We start from the raw sequence: 24,683 nt of genomic DNA on the forward strand, positions 1-24,683 counted from the left end.
CTTAGGAGCTGCCCAGGGAAACAGAGGAAGAACCAAACCTTTATTTGAATAGAAATGAGAACTCTTGGGAGCAGTGGATGGGGGAAAGGAGGACTCTGGCAGCAGGGGCAGGGTGCTAAAGCCTGCGGGCAGCAATCCTGCTGAGCTGCCATCGCCTGTGCTGGTGACTTGCAAATGGGTACAGCAGCAAAGAGAGGAAAACTCACAGTGGCTTAGGGAAATGTAGATCCAACCCCTTTGCAGAACCCGGCACCCACAGCTGGTGTCTCCCAAAGCACGCAGTATTTCTGCCCACTCCAAGTGGGGAATCATTTTTCTGGACATACCTTGTGCTTCCTTTAGCATTTTTCCCTAAAAAAGCCAAAAAAGGGACAGCTTCTGCTGAAGTTCCCACCCTGGAGTTACCCTTTGTAGTTGGACCATGTCTACTACTCAGTGACGTGCTGTCATTAGGTGCCCAACTGAAACGCTCTAATTAAAAGGGACATTAAGAGCTCACTTGTTCAAGCCAAAGAACATTAGGAAGAATTTAAATAACGAGATTTTTAAATCTGTGACATTTGTTCTAACGAGAAAACACTTTCTAATCCTGAGCATTTCCTCATTCAAAACAGATTGCAAAGACTGCAAGTGAAAACAATATATTTTTACCTCTGGAAAAACACATCCTGTAATTACCAGGCCTAATTGCCAAATAACATTCATCTTTTCCACACAGCTTCCACATCAGCTTGGAAGCAGGCAGTGAAAAACAGCATGTGGATGTACCCACGCACGTGTGTGTTTTGTGTTACGACAGGGAACAGAACTCACAGAAATTGCCATCGCATCAATCCCAGCATCTGAGGTGGAAACCATTACGGAGGATGCAGAGCGCTCCTGGTCCACCTAATGAAAGGCATATTGCTGCTGCGGTGTGCTGAATGCTGAGGAGGAGCAGGGAAACAATCTGGTTTGCGCTTCCAGTAATTTGCTGGAGTAGAACTATTTTTATCTGAAAGCACTGAGGTAATGAAATGTAAAACAGCGGCAGGAAGAAAAGTGTAAAGCCTCAAACGAGAGTGACTTGGGAACCATGCAAACCATTTCAGGAGAATTTTAGACAGTTGCTAGAGAGATGAAATACAATTCCTCTCTTCATGGTCTTTCATTTCACCATGGCCATCGGAAGAGAACGCAAGCAAGCAAAGTAGTTGTGAAAACTGCTGGCTCCTTAATTTTCTATGCATTTCACAAATGAAAGTCCTGCGCAGTGGAAGGTGACATGACCTGCTCTCTCTTGTTTGTCCTTTGTTTGGGAACATTAACCTCAGCATAAAACAGGCTGCTGGCTGCTACTACTGCTTCTTCGGAATTCCAGTCGTCCTTGATCCTTAAGAATTTGATCCTTCTCCCTAGGGGAAAAAAAGAAAAAAAGACTTGATTGTTCCAACAGAAATCCTTAAACCAGCAGCAATCCATCAGTTCTCCCAGTCCCTTCCATGCTGGGATATTGACCTCCTGCTATGACAGCTTATCCTGGTCTCTCTCCTATAAACTGAGCAGTGGTGACCAGCCTTTCCTGGGCCTTGAGCAGCATCCTGCTCTGCTCCTCTGGGCCCTCATTTTGATGCTCTAATGTCTTGTAACCAGAGGCAATGCAGGACTGTATCACGAGGAGAACATCTTCTCTGAGCTATAGCATAGGGATTTCTGAATGAGGGCACAGTGTTCCAGTGTGTTCAGACATCAGCCTGAATCCACCTTCCCACCTCCTTCAGATTTTGCACAAGTTGGCTCCAGAACTAAAATTCACTGTTGCTCTTTTTCTTCTAACGGGGCAAACATCAGAATCTGGACAGAAAGACCCGTATTCTAAAGTCTGGATCTGTTTGTGGCACATATGTATCTTTAGTTGGATGCACAACGTTACCTTCATCAACAACTTGGTAATATATGACATTATCTTATTTAAGTATTCAGGTCTGGCTGGTTGCTATTATTGAGTGGATGCCAATGCCAGTGGTTCCAGAAGGACTGCATTTGCGTTGCTTCTTATCGCCTTGCCGTAGATACACAGGCATAAGTGACAACAATATTCCCAGAAACACCTACTTTAAAGCATGTATCCATAACTTTGTGCAAGTAGCTTTGAATTCATCCTATTGAGTATCCACTTTGGAAACATGAAGCACTTTACCTATAAGTCCAATTAAAATAACTTCAGCTTTAAAGCTTGTGTACTCATAGCCACCTTCTTGAATGAGTAATCCTGTGTTGGCATAAGTAGATATAAATCAATAAAGATCAAGGCACCAACACTCGTTTATGCTTACTTACAACCCAACTTAGATCTTCCTCAGTAAATCATCTCAAATAGTGTGGAAAAACTCAGAACTGTTCTGAAATACTGCAAATAAAGAGACAGAAAATGTATCTCTTGTTTCAGTGGGAATTAAATCACTGGAAATAAGGGGCTCCTTAGCTTCTGGAGGCAGAATCTGTAAATATAAAGCAACAGCAGTCATTTGCCAGCTTTCAAAATGGGTCTCTTAATCATGACCATCCCCTCTGAGATCCCATCTGTACCTCCAGACAGCTTTTCTGTATTCTAATCTTTCCTTCTCCTCCTCTTCTTTTGACTCTATGTCACCATGGGTGACACACCATGAATGAAGGATTATTGTGTACCAAACACAGCTTTTGCTTCTGGGGTCAATGCTCTAACTCCTGAGCTGTTGGATAGGAAGGCTGTGAAGCCTAAAGAGTTCAGCTTGGGTCTCCATCACGTAGGTGTACCTCTAGTCACCTCCTTGTCCAGCTTGAGAAGATAACCATTCATCTGTGAGACCTAATGCTCTATCTAAAGCCAGGCTGGACAGGGCTTGGAGCAACCTGCTATAGTGGAAGGTGTCCCTGCCCATGGCAGGGGTTTGGAACTAGGTGAGCTTTAAAGTCTCTTACAACCTAAACCATTCTACAGCCTGGAGAATAGAGCCAAGGCAGCACTATGAAGGCCTGTTGAATTTTAGGCCTGTTTTCGAAATGGTAACAGGGTACACCAGCAAATCTGTAGGAGGATAGATTTGGTGAAGGCCGAAATGGTGACCAAAGGGAAAAATAAAGGACCTAAACTTTGAATTTCTGCCCAGCGTTTCTTGTCCCAACCTGCTGCAGCCCTGCACCTGAAAGCAAGGAGGGGGTCAGAACAGTGCTGGGCACACAGGGCTGACCTTCCCTCCTGAGTCTGAAAGCCAGAGTCTTGGACATCCTGAAAGCAGAAGAGGCTATAGATTGCCTTGTCCGATGTCTGGTACATGAAATGGGATCTTACTCACTTGTTGCCATGCTGAGAACTTGCATAGAGTTAAACTTGGTTAAACTGCTAGGGGTTCAGCAGAGCAGGGAGTGTTGATCTCCTATATCTGGTGGTAGGACAGGAGGAAATGGAATGAAGATGCATCAGGGAAGTCCAGGCGGGACATTAGGAAGAGGTTCTTCACCGAGAAGCTGGTTGGTCCTGCTGACCCCTCCCATCAGGGAAGTGGTCATGGCACTATGCCGATCAGAGTTCAAGGAGTATCTGAGTGATGCTCTTAGCCACATGGTTTAGTTCAAGGTAGTCTGCAAAGAGCAGGGAATTAACTCTATGATCCTTATGGGTCCCTTCCACCTTGAGATATTCTCTATGAAACTTACCTTCCTGAAGAGCACCTGAAAAACTTGCCTTCAGAAGAAGGTATTGAGAGAGGGTCTTTAGGCCAGCATTTTGGTCAACCCTCCTGATGGTTAGTCTCACTTTTAAACTGTGTGCCTTGTTTCCTCCAGCAACTGTTCAGCTTCTTTCTGCTACACTGAAGTGGCCTTCAAAACCCACTGCTTTCTGCCTCTGAGAGCACTTACCAACCACTATCAGATGCCTCATGAGCCTTGACACAACCTGAACGCACCATTGCAGCCCTCACTTCACAGCGCTTCTCCATCTTTACACCCTATCAGTGACTCTTCTTCATTCTAACAGCCTTTTCAACCCCAGGCTTGGCACTGTACTTAGTGCTGGTGCCTTAGAGCTGTGCACAAACCTAAAAGAGCCTGATCATTCCCCCTTAACTCCCTATTGCAACACCCCGTGATAATGCTGTGAGCTGATAAGAACTGATTTTCAACAAACTGAATTTGAACAAACTGATTTCGAACAAACTGATTTCTTGCCAGTTTGAAGCCCAGTTCAACACTCATGCTGTTCTCTGGAAGCAGCCTTACAGAAACTACCAGAGCAGCTTACGGGCTGTGGTGGCACTCAAAGCAAACAAGGGTGGCAGAACTAGGTCTGCTGAAAGGAAGACGCGAATGAAATTCACCTTCCAGCATTCACTGCAAGTGAAGCTGATCTGTGTTTCTTACACCAAGCAAAGGCTACAGCTCAGATGCTAATTTTATCTTGCTGGCTCTGTAGCGTCCTTGATCTCCAAGAGAATTCAAAATAACATGTAGCAAATGTATAACTAAGTCATTTTAAAGAAGTAACTGCAAAGTGCATAACAGCTCAAGGGGAAACAGCTTCTCTGCTGAACGCAGAGGATGAAATCAGATCATACTGACAGACTGAGCAAATGGGCTCTACACCTTATCCTCACAAGTGGGCTGTTGGGGGACCAGGGCAGCTCAGTGTCCATCTGCCCTACAAACCCATCCCTGATGGGAGCATATAGGAAGGCCAAGCCCACCTTCACCTCCTAACAGCTCGTGACAACACAATCCCTTTGCTGAGCAGATACAGGGCGATTGCCTGTCACAGACATCAGGACCACTTTGTGCTAAGTGTCAGACACAGCTATTAAAGAAACCCCTCTCTATCCTGAGTGTAAATACACAGTGCCAAGGGCTGGGGCAGGGAAGGGCTGCTCCTCTCTCTGAAGACAGGCAGTCACCCCTGCAGTGGTCAGAGCAAACCCAGGAGAAGATGAATGGGAAAGCAGACAGCCCCACCACTGCTGTGTGCTTGCCTGGCTGGGGGCATTTGCACTAGGAAGGGAAGCACAAGCCCAAGAGAGATGAGTCTGGAGTGCTTCAAGCCCCGCCAACAGCTTGTCAGGGCATCTCCAATGATCAAAGCTTGGGCTTCTCTCCCCCTGCAGAGCTCCAGCTAAGGCAGGAGTTTAGCATGAGCTTCAGGGCTTGATGCTCTGGTCCCAGGAGAAGGATCAAACCTGTGCTAAACTGTCTGTGTAGATACATCTGCTGCAATGGTCTTCAAGGGTTTTTTTTTGGTCTTTCATTGGTACCAAACTCAAGAGAAGTCCCTCTATTCCAGGTGACAGGAATAGGAGTGCTAGGAGTGGTGCTGCAGAGCAACTGCAGCTCCAGACAGCAAGAGGCAGAAAGCACTTGGGCAGTCAGCACACCAGGTCCCACAGCAAGGGTGGTACTACCAGGACAATTTCTACACCTTTCTTCCAACTCTTACTAAGCAAAAGAGAAGAAGAATGAATAGCAGCTCTGTCTGAGGAGGAGAAAGATAAATGACTGGCATTAGCTGTGGCTAAGCACACCTTGGAGGCAATTAAAATAGCTCTAACACACTGAATAACGCCCTTGCAATTCCTCCTTGCACTGGTAAGACAGACCTGGGCTGGGAAAATGCCTACTTTGCATTTGTGCAGCCGTGTGCACCATGGTGCTGGATCAGCAGGGTGCAGGCCAAGTGAGCTGTGGTCCATCATAGCCACCACAAGAGGATGGTGCGCAGGCTCCAGAGGTCTCTTCTGGAGGGAGGTGAGATAAAAAACGGAGATAACATTAAGTTCTTCCTCACTACCCTCCATCATCACCCCCACGGTTATTATTTTTGTGCTAATTTGACCATCTTTCCTTCTCAGCCAGTGCTGATGTCTCACAACCTCATCAAATGTACCTGCCTCCTTAAAGAGGGGCATATCTAAAGAGCTGGGTCCTCATGAAGACAAAGACAAGAAAGAATTTAATCTGACAGCACGGCAACCTCATCCCCTCAACCTGCAGAGCTCAGGTGCAGTCAGAGATGCCTGCTCCACAAATGGAATCAGGATATTTCCCAGGGATTTCATACTCTGCTCCCTGCCTGTATTTTCTCTCTTGCTGGAGATAAGTAAAATGAAAAGAAGGAACTGGAGAAGTTACTGAATTGAAAATGAGAAATGAACTGAGATTTATATTTTGGTTGGGTTCCCCCCCCCCCCCCCCCCCTTTTTTTTTTTTTCCTTGGAATTAACAGAGCTTGGAATAAAGTACCAAGAACCAGATACTCCCTTACTGAGCTACTCATGCCATCCCCACTGCAGCCTGCTTTCCTATGAGCCCCTCTGCCGGCAGAGCGGGTACGCTGCTGACAAAACACCAAAGGTGAACCATGGGAGGTGCTGAACTTGTCTCTTTCTTGGGCACACTTGGACTCACATCACTTCTCCCAGTGCTTTCATTGGGTATTTTCCCTTATTTTCAGAGCAGGTGCTTGTTCCCATTCTTAATGAATCACTCTGCTCACTTGTAAACAAGACCTTTATTGGCTCCGCAAGCATGTGTTTGTTTCTATTTATACGCCTTCCGTATCAATATTTGAAAGCACGCTACCCTATGCTGAATTCTTCCTCCGTGCCCTTTTCCATCCCTGCTGCCTCTTTCCCACCTCTTCTTTCTCTTCCCTGTCTGTTCACAGTTTGCACTCTCCCGGGTTTTTTCCATGCTGATAAAAATGAGCCCTAGATTTTACATTTCCTTTTTTGACCTGAACCAGATAATTGGGAACTTCTTTTCTGAATGATGTTCATTCAAACATCCCTGTATAGGTACAGTCATTCATTCACATCCCTGTATAGGTATAGTGCTTTACATGCATTAGAAATTGGTGGGAGCTGAAGACCTAAATCCTCCCGGCAGACTTCTGAATGTCTGTTGTCCACCTTATTTTGGAGAAAGCTACACACCTACTTATTTGTTGGATGCTGCTGCATCTTGGATTTCAAATTCTGGTCTTATTACAGGGAATTAATGTTCTGGGGTTTAAATATGTGAAAACAGGGTGCTGCTTCTCCTCTCCCACCAGCTGTATCCAGGGACAAGACTTCAGTTTCCCTTACCACAAGTGCTAGGAATAGCTTTGTAATGTAAATAGGCACTTAGGGTATTTTTAACAAGCACCTGCTTTATCACGCTGCCTAATGAGAGCCTGGACAGAAATGCAGTGAAAGCAAAGGCAGGCAAGGCTACTATTTAAGCTAATTAACAGCAAATTAAATTAAACTGACACACACATATATTTTGGGCCTCCACATCTAAGGGGAGAGAGTGCTGCAGAGATTTCATTATTCACATTTCCCATCATCCATTTTTTTCCCCAGCACCTACCCACCCAATTACCTGGGAAAGGAAGAGGGAGAAAGACACTAAAACCAATAAGATAATTCTCATTTGCATAGCCATTTTTCTGCATTGTGTGTAATAGTCTGCGAGAAACTGTAGAAGAATATATAGTCCATTCTTTAAAAAGCTCCAATGCACTAATTGAAATTAAATTACATGGAACTCAGTGTCAGTCTTCTGTTCATTGGGAGATAATATGCAAGCCAGTTTTGTGTGTCATTGTTATGTGATGAACAGCTGTACTCACCACAGAACCACTTCCCAGATGTGTTTCTCCTCCCTTCAGCTGTAGGTGAGCCTCAACTGGTGGTTTTTTTCATCATTAAAATGCCTCATTTGCTGCACCCAGGATTACAATCCTTTAGCATTCCAGACAGTCATCACTGCAGGTAGCAGTGCCTATTTGCAGCATTAACACTAAGTAATGCAACTGCATTCTTTTCTCACATTACTTTGCATATGTTATAGCTCAATTAATCTATCAGGGTGACACTTCCATCACAAACATCGTTTAAGAGAATTTAATGCTAAGTCGGCAGGCCTAGAAAGAGGACTCTGATGTTACACCCCTCAAAAGAGGCAAAACGTCAGGACCTGCTTCCCTACTTCCCAGCCCATTGTACAAGCTGCTGAGGCAGGAGCTCAGGTCTTGCTGGTGCTTGCAGGAGATTCAGCCTACGTGGCAGCTTGCTCCTTGCCTTCTCTTCCAAGGCTGCTAACAAGGGAGCCAATTAGTGCCAGTTGTGATGGGAGCATTTTTCCCACCAGGAGCTGAATTGAAACCTTTCATTCATTTTGAACAGACAGAGGCACATGAAATGGTCAAGCATGGAAGAAAAATCCAGATGGAGGGTTTAGAGTGTCCCTGTGGGTTTTATTCTTTGCTTCAGACTTGCAGCTTTCATTAAAATAGGAAAAAAAAAAAAAAATCGCTTCTTGCCATTCCAATGGTGAAACTGATTTTCTCCATCCAAACTAACAGCAAGCCTTCAAGCTACTTGTGCTCAGGATGGGCTTTCTGTCCTTCGTGACTCTGGGACCTTGGAATAACAAGTTGCCAAGCCAGGACATCAGTCCTCTCTGCTGATGATATCAGACAGCCTGCCAACACCCCAGGTGCCTCATGACATTTCCCAGCATAAAGCAGAATAGCCAAGGAGCTCTGTGCTATTTTCTTTCAGTGAACAAGATGGGGATGAAGAGCCCCTCCGTCACTGTCTCTGTCCCAGGTGTCCCAATTGCACCCTGAGCTCTCAGCCGGTTCTGCTGCAGAGTGCCTGGTCTTTAATTCCATCACATTTCAATGTGGGAAGGACATTGATCTGCTTCTGTGCACCGATGCTGCCCTCTGCTTGGATCTCTGTAGGGTTAAAGAGAAGATAAACTGTTTCTTCTCCCCCAGGGCCTGGTTTCTGTCCCCCTGGAGACAGACTTTTCTCCTAGAGGGTGCAGAAGATCCCCTGAGACAGCAGAACTGTCCTGAAGGATGGTTTATACCAGTGTTGCCTGAGGAATCATGCCAGTGGTCCAGCAGCACTGAGCAGCTCAACAAAGGGTGCAATGGACCAAGCACAAGGCTACAGTGACTGTTATGTTAGAAATGCATGAGGTGCTATGGCCAGCTCCCATCAGCGGGGCTTGGGAGCATCACTACTGATGTGAAGAAGGCTGGACCTAGGTTAGATTGCCAAGTCCTGCCATAAAAGACCCAAGATCTTCTAGAGGGGTGACATTTCCTTTCAAAGAAACTGATCAGACAGTGCTCACACGCTAACAGGAGGGTATATATCATTTCCCACCAAGGTAAATGGGAATGCAGGCTCCCTGCCGTGCTTTAGATGAGTCATCAGGCACATGCTCCTGAAAACCTCCTGTCAAATAGACTTTACATTAAAGGCAACGTCAGAAAGCACAAAGTGTTTTTCTCAGGACTTGTGCTAAGTCCTGCAGCTAATTAATCCATGCTTTTTCCAAAAGAAATGCTTGACAATACACACAGTTCAACTGAGTTTAAGATATGAAAGCAAATATCAGAACAGGAAACCTACACATCTTTAGTCCGTAATTCCTATACATTACACCTCTCCTCAGCAGCCAATCCCAGAAAGAAACTTCTTCATCCCTCCCTCCCCACCCAAGTAAAGCCCTTAGAGTCAAACCCTGTTTTTTCACTCAGACCAAGGGTTCTGCACCACTGACTTTATTAGGAATGCACTTGGGAAAAACCATCACCCCAGTACAGTTCTTGGGGGAGATGCAAAATACTTGAGTGCAGGAGCAGCAATGGAGAACTTCTTCCTCAAGCACACAGCAGATGTGTTTAGGTACCTTGCTGACACAAGCATAAGGAGGATCCAGCTGGTGAAAAGAGATGTAGCACTGATGGCTGGTTCATTGAGCTCTTGGCTTGGGTGTTCACACCAGCATCTCATGGCTTTTGTGGCAATAGCACAAGATTCTGTGCAGGGCTGAGTCTTTCATCCTTTGGAGGAATGGATAGGTTGAAGAGACCTTGTAGCTACTGGAGATGATGGTTTCCCAAACAGATAGATAGAATGGAAGTGACTCTGTAAGCTACTCCAGTCTCCAAGAAAAAGCAGAACCATAGCAAAGGAAAAAGAGAGGGTTGGAAGCTACAGTGAGAAATGGAACTAAGCCTCTGCTTACTACAGCAGTGCTACATCTGTGAGACATCTCTAACATCACAACCATGAGAGCTGTGCCAGTTCAGCCTCACTGCAAACACTGATGATCTCTGCGATCAGTAATACCTTCCACTGTACAGGCACCTCTGGCAATAGGTGGAAAGGTGGGAGCTCTTGTGAGCCGAGGCAGATTAAGCTAAGGATAGCAATATTCCAGGAGCATATCAACACTTGGCCTAAGGGAGAAAGAAAGGCAATTGTAACAGATTGGAGATTTAAGGAACGTCAACAATCACAAATGTAATCCCAGAGCATGGACTCCATGGGATGGAGAGATCTGCCCCTGCGTTTCTGAACCAAGCAGGATTGTGCCCTGCCTAACTCTCCAGAGCCAAGTGTTATTAATTGGTGTTTCACTGGTTTTATGGGGCTTCTGTAGTTTCAGTAACTCAGTTTATAGCTGTATAGCGCAATTGTATTGCTCATTCCTTTTGTCAACAAATGAGGCCGTTTACAGAGTTCTGGCTTGACTGCATCGGGTTTAAATGCTGACCAGATATGAGGACAGTGGGAAGGATTACGTCCATGCTTATGAGTCCCAGCTCTGAGGGCAGCCTGACGTGGGGACACAGCTCCCGCATCACTGCCTGCAGCCACTCACACTCCACAAGCAGCACCAATGGACCTGCTCTGGACCAGACTCTCCAGGCAGACACTGACAGTGGGTCTCCATGGAGTGTTTAATAAGTGGTGTGAGAAAAAGGAAAGCCTTACTCTAATAAATACCTCAGTTCCAGCACTGACACTATTATGGGCTTTCACACTACTGAGTCTTTCTTTTAGTTTCCAAGAAACACACAGTAACATATAACATTTGCTTGAAAAAACACTGGCTTCTAGTTCTCAGCAGCAGACTAAATATGGAAAAGATGAATAGGAGATACCAATCAGCTACTGAATGGATTTAAGAATGAACTAATGCCAGTCATGTCACTTCTGTCCTCAGCAATGCTCATTCTACACAAAAGACCCCTGGAGAAGCACAGAGATGCTGGTCACCAGTATGCTTGGGTGTTCCTTATACTGTGTGTTCAGTGAGTAACTGGTGCAAGGGCAAGCAGCTCTTACGCATCCTGAGCTCATAGACAGATCCCAAGGTCAGGAGTCAGTGCTATCAGGGCTCTGGCTGTGTAAGCCTACGATGATGCCGTGTAAGCTTACAATGATGCCATTAACACACAAAGCTCATTTCACCTTTCCTGTCCAGTTTAGGCAGGACAGTGTGCACTGCTGATAGTTGGAACAGGGCAGCAGGGAGCCAGAACCATCATACTGTCCTGAGAACTGCTAAGACCTGTTACATTGTCTTTACGTAAAGACTTCAACAGATAGGGAGGTAGGGGACAGAGTCAATCTCAGGTTATTCCATGTAGCTTAATTATTTCATAAGAACATCTTTAATGCATTTTAGAAGCTTGGAAGGACTCTTTTCATGCCTAATTGCAAGGCTTTCTGAGAAAGTAATCACCACTCAGAGGCGTTTTCCGAGGGTTTTTTTTTCTGTCTTTTGCCTTTGTAACATCAGTCAAGCAAACCACTATTCAGCAGTCTCTGTAGTCTGCTTCTCTTTTTAACCTTTCCTGTAAAACCTTTGGATATTATTATCCTTTCCCTATTTGTTCATGTCTTACAGTACAGATGCTTACTTGGAGCTTGCATTAGTGCACTCACCAAACAAAGAGAAGACATAAAAGGAACAAAGAGAGCAGTTAAGTTGAAAGTCTCTTGGATGGGCTTGGAAGTTATTTGTTACCAAATGAGCAGCAATCTTTCATCTGCTTTCACCTGGCAGTGCTTCCCTGCTGTGGGGAGCTGAGGACTAGGGCAGGCATCCAGCCGCAGGTGAGGAGTCTCTGCAAATAACTCCAGCTCTTGTAAGATGGGAGAAGGCTCCCTCAGGGTGCTCATTTGAACACTTTATCCCCGGGCTGCAGCACTACAAAGGCTCACACTGAGCAGAGGCATTTTCACCATGTCAGTCACTCCTCCTGGCTTACAGGAACAGTAAAGTCAAGTCTAATACCCTGGCTGTGCGCGGGTGAACTCACACGATGCCAGCAGCAGCTGCATCCCTGGCTGCCCGGCATGGTTGCCGTGCTGAGGGGCTCCAGCACCAACCGGAGCCCTTCGCACTATGGCCACTCGCTGCAGAACAGCCGAGCCATGGGAAGAAGTTTTTCCTCATGCTCAGGTCACCCCAGCACAAGGCTGGAGGGATGGGCAGAGCTGGATGAGGAGGTGCAGCAAGATGAGCCTCGCACAGGCTGTGGGAGCAAGTACATGGTGTTATCCACCCCTCATACCACAGTGGCTTCAGAGACCTCCTGGGAGTAAACACACAGCAACTGTGACCTTTTGAAGTTATCTCCACTGAGTAATAGTTCTCTGTAATCACACAACCTTTAATTGTTTCATAATAAACACATTCCCTCAGTAGTCAGTGGGAGTTGGACACATCGGCTCCACCACTCATGAAGCTTGCTTTGCTCCAGCTGTTCTTGTGGGACTGATCTTGGAGGCACCCTATGTGTGGGGCACAGGCCCACTTCAAATAGAAGGACTACTATATCTCATGTTGCTGGTGTTCCAAGGGACAATAATTCCCCTCCCAACCAGCCTAATTTGTCTGCATTTTTTCTGGAAAACCAGCTGGTGGCTCCTCAAAGTATTTCAAGAGCTGCTGGGACTCCAGCTGAGTCAGAAATACCCAAAGACCTTCTCTTAATTCCTGCTTGTTCATACCTCTCATCTCTCTTGGAGACTACATTCAGTTAAGGTATCAGGCATATCACTTCTTACTATAAGCAAACTGCATGCCCCTTCACACATGAATCATAAGTTCATATTGGGCTCACAGCTGGAAGGTGAACGTAGTCCGTGTGCAGTATGCAAGTACCATAACCATGGAGCATGACACTGCTCTTGCTTCAGTTCCTGCATGGAGACCTGGAGAAGCGAGAAGCCCTTGGTGGTTGTGCCCGGGCCTGTGTTCTCCTGCTCTGGAGGAGCAGCGATGGTGGGGGTTTCCTTCTGATGAGGTGTGGAGGAAGCATCAGGAATCATAGCCACCTTTTGATGACCCTTGTTGAACATTTCAACTCCAGCTTCACGGTAAAGAGTCAGGAATTGCCTTTTTTAGCTACGTTTTTTTCTGTTGTTTCTGGAAGGATGAAAGCAAAAAGATGGGAATCTCAAGAATGGTAAACCCACACTGGAAATGGTCCTTGCACAAAACCCAGGGAAGTGTGATCTCTTATCTGACAGCATTGGCCTCCTGTACTGCTACAGGACATAGAGCTAGTCAGCCTTCTGCTAAGGCATATGAAAAACAGCAAGGTGCTTGGTGACAGCCAGCATGGCTTCACTAAGGGGAAATCCTGCCTGACCAATTTGGTGGCCTTTTATGATGGGGCTACAGAATTGATGGACAAGGGTAAAGCAGTTGATGTCATCTACCTGGACTTGTGCAAAGCGTTTGGCACTGTCCCACACAACATCCTTCTCTCTAAATTGGAGAGACATCAATTTGATGGATGGACCACTCGGTGGATAAAGAACTGGCTGGACGGCCGCACACAAAGAGTTGTGGTCAATGGCTCGATGTCCGGCTGGAGACCGGTAACGAGTGGTGTCCCTCAGGGATCGGTGTTGGGACCGGTCTTGTTTAATGTCTTCATCGCTGACATGGACAGTGGGATTGAGTGCGCCCTCAACAAGTTTGCCGATGACACCAAGCTGTGTGGTCCGGTTGATACGCTGGAGGGAAGGGATGCCATCCAGAGGGACCTTGACACGCTTGTGAGGTGGGCTGATGCCAACCTTATGAAGTTCAACCATGACAAGTGCAAGGTCCTACACCTGGGTCGGAGCAATCCCAGGCACAGCTACAGACTGGGCAAAGAAGAGATTCAGAGCAGCCCTGCAGAGAAGGACTTGGGGGTGCTGGTCGATGAGAAAATGAACATGAGCCAGCAGTGTGCGCTCGCAGCCCAGAAAGCCAACCGTATCCTGGGCTGCATCAAAAGGAGTGTGACCAGCAGGGCGAAGGAGGTGATCCTGCCCCTCTGCTCTGCTCTTGTGAGACCTCACCTGGAGTATTGTGTGCAGTTCTGGTGTCCTCAACATAAAAAGGACATGGAACTGTTGGAACAAGTCCAGAGGAGGCCACGAGGATGATCAGGGGCTGGAGCACCTCCCGTATGGAGACAGGCTGAGGAAGTTGGGGCTGTTCAGCCTGGAGAAGAGAAGGCTGCGTGGAGACCTCATAGCAGCCTTCCAGTACCTGAAGGGGGCCTATAGGGATGCTGGGGAGGGACTCTTCGTCAGGGACTGTAGTGACAGGACAAGGGGTAACGGGTTAAAACTTAAACAGGGGAAGTTTAGATTGGATCTAAGGAGGAAATTCTTTCCTGTTAAGGTGGTGAGACACTGGAATGGGTTGCCCAGGGAGGTTGTGAGTGCTCCATCCCTGGCAGTGTTCAAGGCCAGGTTGGATGAAGCCTTGTGTGGGACGGTTTAGTGTGAGGTGTCCCTGTCCATGGCAGGGGGGTTGGAACTGGATGATCTTGAGGTCCTTTCCAACCCTGACTATAATATGATTCTATGATTTCCTTCTGGTCTGGTAAACAGATACCAGATCTGCTGCATAAGGTGTCTGCATACACATCTGTCACACAAACACCACAGCTGGCACCTGCAATACCTCTGCTGAAACCACACACAGAAGCTGTGTTACTGGCAGGCTCTGATAAATATGAGCTCGGAAAGCAAAGACCTTTGAGACGTGTTCTTACGAAAATAAACACAGGTCCATGGAGTATTACTGCTTTAGATTTGATGAGGATCTGTTAATGCTCTTTCCATTCTCCATCACCATCTAACTAGGTTTCCTGACCGTAAGATCACAAATCAGGTCCAGGAAGAGAATCCCTGGAGATTGTCAGTGCCAGCAGACTGGTTTCTCCACACTGCTTGTTAACTGGGCTTTCCAAGCACTGCTGGGCTGCCTGGCTGCTGCTCTCAAATCCAAAGGGAATGGGCTTTGCTGCTCAAGATTTTTCACTTCTCCCTTACCTGTTCATGTGATTTTGGGAAGGAGACAAATTCTTTTCATTTGTGCTGTGAACAGAAAAGCAAACCAAGGTTTCCCCAGGCCTGCAGCTCATGAGTAATGGTGTCAGTGCCAGCCTCCCAGCGCCATCAGTATTGTGGCAGCCAAAAGCACATAAACATACCATGAATGCTAACTCCATACCTCCTGCATGACACCAGCACCACATCCACCCACTGGCCCTAAAGCAGGGGGGAGGACTTGTTGCCGTACTTAGAGCTTTCAGTCAAGGCCAGGCCTCAAGACCTCTCAGTTGTTTGGGAGAAGCTTCCCACATTGTCCTGGTTTGAGCAGCAGCAGTCAGTTTTCTCCTTCTTAGTAGCTAGTGCAGTGCTGTGCTTTGGTCTTTTGGCCTGGGAACAGTGCTGATAACGCTGATGTTTTTAATTGTTGCTAAGTAATGTTTATTCTGGCCAAGGACTCTGTGAGCCTCATGCTCTGCTGGGGACGAGGGAGGCCGGGAGGAAGCAGAGACAGGACACCTGACCCAAACTAGCCAAAGAGGTATCCATAGCATAGCACGTCATGCCCGGAGGGGGAACTGGAAGTTACCCGGAAGGGGCAGGCTCTGGCTCTTCGGGGGGGTCGAACTCGTTCGGCGGTGGTATCGTATTCTCTTGTTATTTTCTCTTATCAATATTATCATCGGTGGCAGCAGCAGTGATTTGTGTTATACCTTAGTTACCGGGCTGTTCTTATCTCAACCCGTGGGAGTTACATTCTCCTGATTTTCCTCCCCATCCCTCCGGGAGTGGGGAGGGTTGGGGGGGGTGAGTGGACGACCTGTGTGGATTGGTTTAAACCACGACACACATTTACAAAGAAAACTCATCTGGCATGCTTTTGTTGGCTTAGTCAGTCACCCTGACACTCACACATTGTAGAACTTGTCCAAGAGTTGAAATGATACCAGGCAGGAGAATTAGACATAAAGGAAAGAACAGGGTGTGATTATGTGATAAATCAAAGCATTTCAGTCATGAGACCAGAAACATTTGCATCAGAGGGAGCTCAGAATAGAAGTGGAGCATCAAACATTTTGGCCACTGGAGTACCACAAATATCTAACAACCATAGCATTTTCACAGCTGACTCTAATAGCCAGGTCTCTATGTTTGTTGTAACTCTGTAGTCAAAAGCATGTTATACACACAAGTCCAAGGGCTTCGCCTGGCCCAGCTCCAGAAGAAGAGACCCACCAGATCTGACATAGCTGGTATTGGAGAATACTTAGTTGAGCAAGATCTGTGGGAAGTTCTCCACTTATATTAGTGTCATCCTTCACCTTGATGATAACTAAAAATAAAGTGCTGCAATAATCAAATAGATTGACTAAGACAGATGCTGCTTTTAACATGTGTACTGTAATTAACTTACAAGGCTAGAAAGCTCCATCTCATTTCTTCCCACAGTGGAGGAAGTTTGGCTTTCTAATAATAGGAGCTGGTAACACATGTTGAATTACAGAGTAATCAAAGTTGGTTTTGGCATGAACAATCCAGATTTGTCGTGCTTCCATTTAATCCCCATATCTGACAGGCACTCATCTCCCTATGGACAGGCTGCTTTTCTCATCGCTCCCTCTGAACTTCTTTCCCCTGGCATAAGGTAAAGCACAAATTCTTCGCAGTAAGAGGGGAGGATTGCTGTCCCTTGACAATGCATGCGCTGACTTGCTCTCACATGCCATATGGTTTGCACACACTAGTCAGCAGCCACACGTACACATCGCAGCTGATCTGGACACACGTTGTGTGTGCACACCCACAGAAAACCTGCTGCAGCTATAAGCTGTGTGCTTCAGTCAGAGTGCCCCCATCCTGAACTGTCACATATGGGATTGCACAGCACTGTGTGAGCAGCTGATGAAACATGCTTCACTGCCCTCTTCCATTTTCCAGCCTGCATGCATGCAACATCGTGCAATGTCCTTTCATTGCCTCTTGCTGCTGTTGACACAGACATCTGCTATTCTGGGACACAGCCTTGACAGTAAATGTTAGTTAGCACTTTCTAGGTTATTAACCTTCCTCAGAAATCCTCTCCTATCACATCCCGATTTCAATCAGTCTTAGCACCCTTCCTGGCACCCCAGATGTCTTGGGATCATCACTGGCATTACCACTTCCCTCCATCACACACAACCTTTTCCCTTCCTCCGCAGCTGCACTCTCCTTTCTTACTTGTTCAGCCCTTGCTTGGCCAAAGCACACTTTAGGTAGTGATCTAGAAGGAATGCAGTTTAGGAAGCCAGTCGCTTGCTGGCTTTCACCTCACCAGCTCAGTAACACCCACAGTAATAGGTGACAGCAAGGGTTTCTGTGCATTCTAAAAACCCAGAATCCACATTGCTCAGTTAACTTGGGTCACTAAGCCATGTCCCATGCCTTTTTGTTAGTGTTTTTTGCCAGGTTAAGAGGCCCATAATACCCTCACATCTCTAGCTTGCCTTGTCAGCATGCCACCCTTCACACATGCAGAGCACCCTGGAGGTAACACAGAAACTGTCCCTCTTCATCTCTCCACTTCAGATCAGCTTGACTAATGATAACTGACCTTCATTTTACTCTTATATTTGCTGCCTGCATTTCCCTGTGCTCTTAGATTTGCAGAACCATTTGTCCTGGTCTGACTCCTACATCCACACATAAAACACACCCCCACAATAATATTAGTGCAGTTTGTGCAGACACATGCCACAAATCCTCATTCTTGAAGCTATGTCTCTAAGGCAGAAGAGCATGGCTGTAATGGGCCAGGAGTGCAGAGAGCCCTCGGCTGCAGAGGCTGCACCTCCCCAAACCCTTGCTCAGCAGGCATCACAGGCAAAGACTTCAACACCCTTGGGATGCTGCGTGCACAAACAGCACCCTCCCAAGCTGCTGCATCTTCACATTTTTTCTAGCTTTGGCTATGTGCAACTCTGCAGACCTGCCAAGGACAAGCAGCATCTGAAAACCTCACCTCAGAGCCCTCAAACATCAGCTGGAGGTGGGCAATGGGGAAGTCATTCAGATGCAGTTGAAGAACAATTCATGTTTCCCAACAGCTTATATCTCCTTAGGATACCCAAGGGAAAGTCCCTGGCCATGTTCACATGGCATAGCATTGATCTTGCTTCTAGGGAGGTAGAGAGAGCTTGAGAGTGTTACTAAACCCTTCTAGGGATCCACCAGGCTTACAATGCCCTGGGTGGACAAACATAGAAATGAAGTTTCCTGATTGCCTAGTCCAATGCAGACTTAACAAATCCAGCCTTGAATTTGCTTTGGTGTAAGACCTGCCTATCTCTTGCGGCTCACTTGTTGTTTGTGATGTTTGGCTATTATGCAAAGCAGTGGTCACTCACAGCACAAGTACAGTGCTGAGAGGAGTCAGTCTAAGAGGATTAGATTAGTAAATCAGTGCAGCTTTCCTTCTGATTTATTAAACAAGAAGAAGGCGTAAAGCAGGAAAGCATTCTTGTAATGGGAGAGAAGGACATGCACACAGAAGATGAAGAGGCAGGCTGTAACCATGTTAACTAAACCAACCCTGCAGAGTTTACAGTCCCTTATGACTTTCATCCTTATCTGTTGAGCTTCCTAATGAGGACATGTGATTTCACTTTGCTCTCACGTCACTTCAGCTGATGCAAATCAGGTTTGCTCCTGTCTGTTCTGTATGTTAACATCAGCAACACAGAGGTCATGTCCCTAATGCCCTCATTAGAGGCAGCTCCAGTAGCCCTGAGCAATCTGGGTGCCTGCTTCACTGCACTCAGACACATCTAAGGAAGAAGGGCTTAGCAGCAGGGCCTGAGCATGCCGAAACCATGAGGGATATGAGCACCATGAGCAGGTTTTACAGCTCGCCCAGAAACTCAATAGCTTGCTTTGCTGCAGCAGCCTGTGTGCTGGGATAGTATCTCAGAGGCAGTCTGCTGTGCGTCCAAGGGGGTTCTGCACCATGTCCTCGCTGCAGCTGCCTTTTAACTACAAGATAAAGGGACTGTGGAGAGCCCAAAGTCATAGGATGCTGTTTCATGATCCAATCTGCTGCTGTGCTTCCCCGGGGCTTTATTTACAGCTCTGCTCTTCACCATGGACGAGTACTCTGAGCTGTGCCATAATGCACTGCAGCTCTGATTGAGACAAGAAGCAGGGTGGGGTGGTCAGGCAATTGGAGAACCAGGCAGAGAAAGCAGCAGTGTCCCCACAGCATTATCAGAACCAAAGAAGCACCACTTCAGGTCACATTTGAAACTAAACACTGAATTTCAAAGCAGGATGCTTTGATTCAAGCTAAGAACACCCAAAATTAAAACAAAGTGCCAGTACTTTGCCTGTGGAAGATAAGGAAACTCTGCCAAGGGTCAAGTTTCATGCCATAGAAGTTACTTATTACAGTGAGTACAATGTGCTGGACATTTCTAGAATCCCTCAAGGCACTCTCAGCATCGCTTGCAGCAATGTACCAGCATTTGCTGTGCTGCAGTCACACATATGATTTTTCAAAGCTTGTATGTCAGTTCAATCCAAAAGTCTGCATCTAAACATGAAAAAGCTTCTCAGGTAGACACATGTAATGCAGATGTAACTTTCCCATCTCTCCTCCAACCCAGGAGAACGACATCACAGTTTCCTCAAGCTTGTGCCTTTGGACCAAGGATTAACCAAACCAAAGCTCCAGTTCTTCCAAAGGGAAGTTAAAAAGGAACTGAAATGGTGAAATGGAAACGTGTAGCAGAGGCTCTGGCTGTGCTGACTTCTGAAGGTTTGCAAATGGTTGCAGGTAGGAAATGCTGCTCTGAAAATGTCAGGGATTTACAGGAAAGAACTCAGACTTGAAAATATAATACACACACAGAGTGAATGCCTGCACAAACGGCAAATACAACATTTATCCACCTACTCTGGCCCTTTATTATAAGTCAGTGCTTTTCCCCTCATGCTTCTCTTTGCTGTGTACCAAGAGTAGCAGGAGAGTGGATTTCAAGCATCCAACCAGGACAACTCTGCATTTTGAGCATGTAATTCTCAGTGAAAGATCCCCCTTCCCTTGCAGTGATGAAGAGAAACCCATTCTGCCTGGACCAGACTGGTTTTCGGATGAGAAGAGGCAAGAGCCCTGGCTACCACCTTGGAAGGGAACCTCACTGCCAGAGAACTTGGTTCTGAGCAAGCAGCAGCAGGTCACAGCTCACAGCCACAAGAGGGTGGCTACAGCAGACTGTGAGAGGAGGTGCAGAAACTGTTAATGAAGCAAGAGAGCAAGGGATGGGCATTTTGGAGACTAAACCGTCAGAGAGGATGAAGACCTTGCTGGGGACTGAGAACCAGGACAAGAATAGATTGGACTCCTTGAAGTCCCATGTTCCCACAAGCTGTGATCTCCCTGAGTGCAGCCCCCCCAGGCTGATTGAGGACAAGGTATTTGTCAGCACTGAGAAATGCCAAGCTCTGCTGCTGCCATGGAGTCTCCAAGCCAGAAGGAACAAGAGCAGAGCACAGCCCTACCAGTATTCCCTGCCACCTTCTCAGCCAGGTACAACACAAACCCTGATTATTGGTTTTCAGCAGAATTACCCTTTATGGCAAGATAACACCATGCAGCAGCTGTAAAGGCAACAAAATTCAGCTGGCTGCTGCTTCTATGACTCAAAGTTCTCAAAATGCAGTCAAAGCCACTTTCAGCTAGTTTCACTTGAAAAAAGTCAAGCAAACCCACGAGTTTCACCCAAAACACAAGCCATAAACCATCAAAGGTTCTGTTAGAGGGTTGGTGAACTTTAGCAATGCCTTTGATGAAAATGGTCTGAGTTTCAAGTGTGTAATGAAACCCCAAATCATTCAAGTTTCACATGGTTGCAAATATTTCTCACAGTTCTGATCAAAGGTGTATTCAGCAGGGAAGAAGCTTTGATTTTGCAGTACAGGGGACGTGCTGAAATTTTCAAAGCCAGGCCCTGGGATTTAGATGAGCAGTTCTTCTTGGAAGCGATACAGCTAAACTTAGCAACGCTTAGGGGGAAGTAATGTGAAGATGGCATATTTGGATTACTGCTTTTACCCCAACTCCCTTTCCAGGGGGAAGTTTTAATCCCCTTCTCTGACGTTCAGAAGGCTGCACGCCCCCACAGCATGGCTGGGTTCAACACTGTCCCCCCTACATAGCCATTTCCAGTACTCTTCCTAAGCTTCACTCTCTCAGCTGCTGGCATTGCTGCTCTGTAGCACAGCACTGCAGAGGAAAACTCAAGTGTTTCTTGAGGAGGAGGCATTAATGCTGTTGGAATTGTTGGCGACCCGTACTCCAGCAGGCCAATGCAAAAGGCACAGGACGCAGCTTGAAGGTTTCCCCGGATACCTATACAGGGACCCTCCATCACCCTGTGTCTCCCAGGCCAGCACCACCTTGGGTGGACCAGGAAAGCAGCTGCATCTTCCACTGCACTCAGTGATGAGACCCAAATCCCCCCAGAGCCAGAGGCATATGTAAATGTCTGGTTTTAATACCACTGCCTTGCTGTGAAGTCTTCATTTGTGACAAAGATTTCCATAGCAACAGACTGATCTCACTAGCAGGACTGTGGTCCCCTTGGAAGAGCAGGTGGAAGGAGGGAATAGAGGAAGCACAACCCTGCACAAAATGCTATAAGTAAGCTGACACAAGTATTTATGCAACAGAGAACCAGACTTCAGCAGGTCAAAACTCCCAGCGAAAGGGAATTCACCAGGAAAGCTGTGCAGAGGATGCTGTGAACTCGTTAGACTGGGGGTAAGGAGACAAATCACATCTCCTCACTTTGATTTGCCTGCACACAGCACAGGGATCCCAACACTGTGCTCCTTTGCTGTGACACCTTGCCTATAAGGGACATGTTACAGGTGCCTTGGGAGCAGAGGAACACTCTTAGGTGCTGCAGCCCTCCAGTTAGAGGTGTGTAGAGAACAGATTATGTACCATGCGTCAGCAGGTATAAGCTCTTACCCCAGCCCTGCCAGATATTTGCTGTATCCCCAGATCACCTCACTAGCCTATTTCTGTCCTCCAAAGGCAGCAGCTAGTAACACTGACCTACCAGACTGTTCCATAATTAGCCACAGACTAAATGTTTAGACACTGCCTTTAAATCTGTAGTTACTTGGCACTGCAGGAATGCAAAGCTTTGTCATGCTGATAGATACAATACTTTTACACCAAAGATACATTGCAGATGCTGCTTTCCCCAAAAACAACCCATTTTACAGGCAGCCTGCCATGATATGCTACAATTCATTCCCACACCCAGCTTCTGATCAGTACAAATAACATGTACATGTATTACAGAACCATCAACTGCTGCCTAAGAGACAGCAACAGTGTTTGGTCAGAAAGAGCTGGGGCAGCCAAGAACTCTTTTAGGCAACAGTGTTTTCCTTTGTAATGTGTTTTGCTTCTTGATAACATTGTTATTCTCACAGAGATATTACAGTAAGTGGCTTGATTGAACCTTGTGATTCTGATAAATAAATCACATCACAGCAATTTAACCACAAAGGTAGCACCTTTGGCTGGCATATTTCACTTTAATGGGTCTAGAGGCATTTATGCAGAAAGCCCTGCAAAGGCAAAGCAGACATTTTTCCTGCAGTCTGAGTAACTGCCTATTTAGTTGCTTTTAGTGTCCAAGTAAAAGGTACTGTTACAACAGTTTCAGACTAGAAGCTTCAACTGTTAAAGAACAAGATCCAGCATCCCTGCAAACTTTATCTTTAGCATTAACTGACTTAACACTTAACCCAGCACTACCAAACCCCAATGTTCCTGAAATTCAAGCCTATTAAAGGTCTTAGTGCTTTCTGAGATACTGACAAGTATGTTGAGGAGCTTTTCTTAAACAGATTCCTTTGAAGGCCTGAATGCTTTCATTGCTGAAGGCACCATCATTGTGAGAATTGCAATAATTCCCTTACTAAAGCTACTAAAGGATGTCCCCAGAAGACACATTCAGGTCTCAGGTTTTAGGATGACTACAGAGATTCATGTATTTGTTAATAATTCCTGCATATATGCACTTCTGTTCTTACTACCACTACCTTCCACTTGACAGAATCTCCCCCCCACACCCCCTTACTGCTCATGTCTTCTACTCCATCATTCCCAAAGCAGAAAGTTGAGTTAAAGGGTGCCAGAAAAAAGTCAACCAGCCAGACCTCCAAACAAAAAACCTTATGAGCAAGAAAAGGGCTATCATCAGTGCCTTGCAAAGCTTAAACAGGGTACTTACCAGCCAGCTCAAAACACACAAAATTCCCCATCTCAAACCAACATCCTGAGCAAAATAACACCTCTCTTTCCACACCAGCAAACCCACAAGCCTTTCAGGACCAACCTTTTATTCCTCATGGGGGTAAACAATCAGCTTCCTGCCTGATTTGCCTGATTTGCTGTATTTCCTCCCCCCTCATGCAAAAGAGCAGTTAATTATTTACAAGGCTGGCTGTAATGCTCTACTTTACATGCTGGAATTTACATGATTTATTGAACAAAATAGCATTTTAAAAGAAATCCTGTCATAGATCTGTCATCCTTAGAAGAGCCTGAAGTTTTTCCTATGAAGTGAACACATGAAGGAGTTGTTGAAGATGCCTTCTTTTGTTTGCAGCCATTTACCCGCACAAGTCATCTCCCTCCTCTCTTTCATTCACAGGTTTGTGATGAAGTCTCATTAGCTGACTAACCTTTGCGAGCATGTTGGTGTTGCAGCAGGAACTGCTTCATGAAGGAGATTATTCATTAATCATGAATTCCTCAAGGACTGTCTGAAAAACCTGGGCAGGTCAGCTGCTAAACCCTGTGTTGATTGGTGGCCCAGAGAGCAGAGCAGTGGGAAATTAAAAGGGTATTTAACCCTTGCCAGGCGGTTTGTGGGGTTTCCTTTTTAACCCAAGCCTCTTATTTATCCTGCTGTGGAAAATTAGCTTTGCTCTGACAAAACATTTGATAGTGATTGTAGTGGACTAGTGGCTTGCTTGGCTTAAAAGCCTTCCAAATGTAGAAACTGAGATTTGCTTTTCCTGTTTCAATTTGTTCTTGAACCAATCTCCCACTTAGAAGGGAACTGCTGCTGCATGTCCCTGCACATTATTCATTACCAAAGCAGTCTGATACTGTAGAGCCTCATTTCTTACTGGGAAGAACTCCATACTTCTTGGAGCTGGACCTTCTCTAAATTCAAAGTCAGAGCCTGCAGCCTCCAAATGCAATTAGCTGAGCAGTGTCTTCCTTAAGTGGCACTAAAGCCTAATGCATTTAATGCTGAGTCAAAATGGTTGAAACTTGAACTTCAGACAATAAACATATCAATCATTTTTCCTCTGTCGGTTTGCACCTGTATCAATCATGATCTACACAACAACCATAAACCCACTGTTCCTACGCTTCCCACTGCTTTAAGTATCAATGTCTTTGCACTTGGCATGGGTGACCTGCATTCTAACTCATCCTTTGTCAGGTGAAATGCCTTC

At 46.2% G+C, this 24,683-nt stretch overlaps 2 long non-coding RNA genes across 3 annotated transcripts; one reads left to right on the top strand and one right to left on the bottom strand.

The window, feature by feature from the left end:
- Positions 1-25: 25 nt before the first annotated feature.
- On the bottom strand, positions 26-23,534 carry LOC136020624 (uncharacterized). Its single transcript, XR_010615421.1, has 2 exons — positions 23,444-23,534; positions 26-1,394 (listed from the first exon to the last, which is right to left on the bottom strand). It is a non-coding gene; the product is annotated as an uncharacterized LOC136020624 (long non-coding RNA).
- Positions 15,671-24,527, top strand: LOC136020625 (uncharacterized). 2 transcript variants are annotated; one of them, XR_010615423.1, is made up of 4 exons: positions 15,672-15,796; positions 19,796-19,965; positions 20,239-21,951; positions 23,867-24,527. It is a non-coding gene; the product is annotated as an uncharacterized LOC136020625 (long non-coding RNA). The 2 variants fall into 2 exon arrangements; XR_010615422.1 differs by having other exon boundaries at positions 15,671-15,796; positions 19,796-21,951.
- Positions 24,528-24,683: the final 156 nt, after the last annotated feature.

Source organism: Lathamus discolor, chromosome 11 (assembly GCF_037157495.1).
Source record: "Lathamus discolor isolate bLatDis1 chromosome 11, bLatDis1.hap1, whole genome shotgun sequence".
Taxonomy (NCBI): domain Eukaryota; kingdom Metazoa; phylum Chordata; class Aves; order Psittaciformes; family Psittacidae; genus Lathamus; species Lathamus discolor.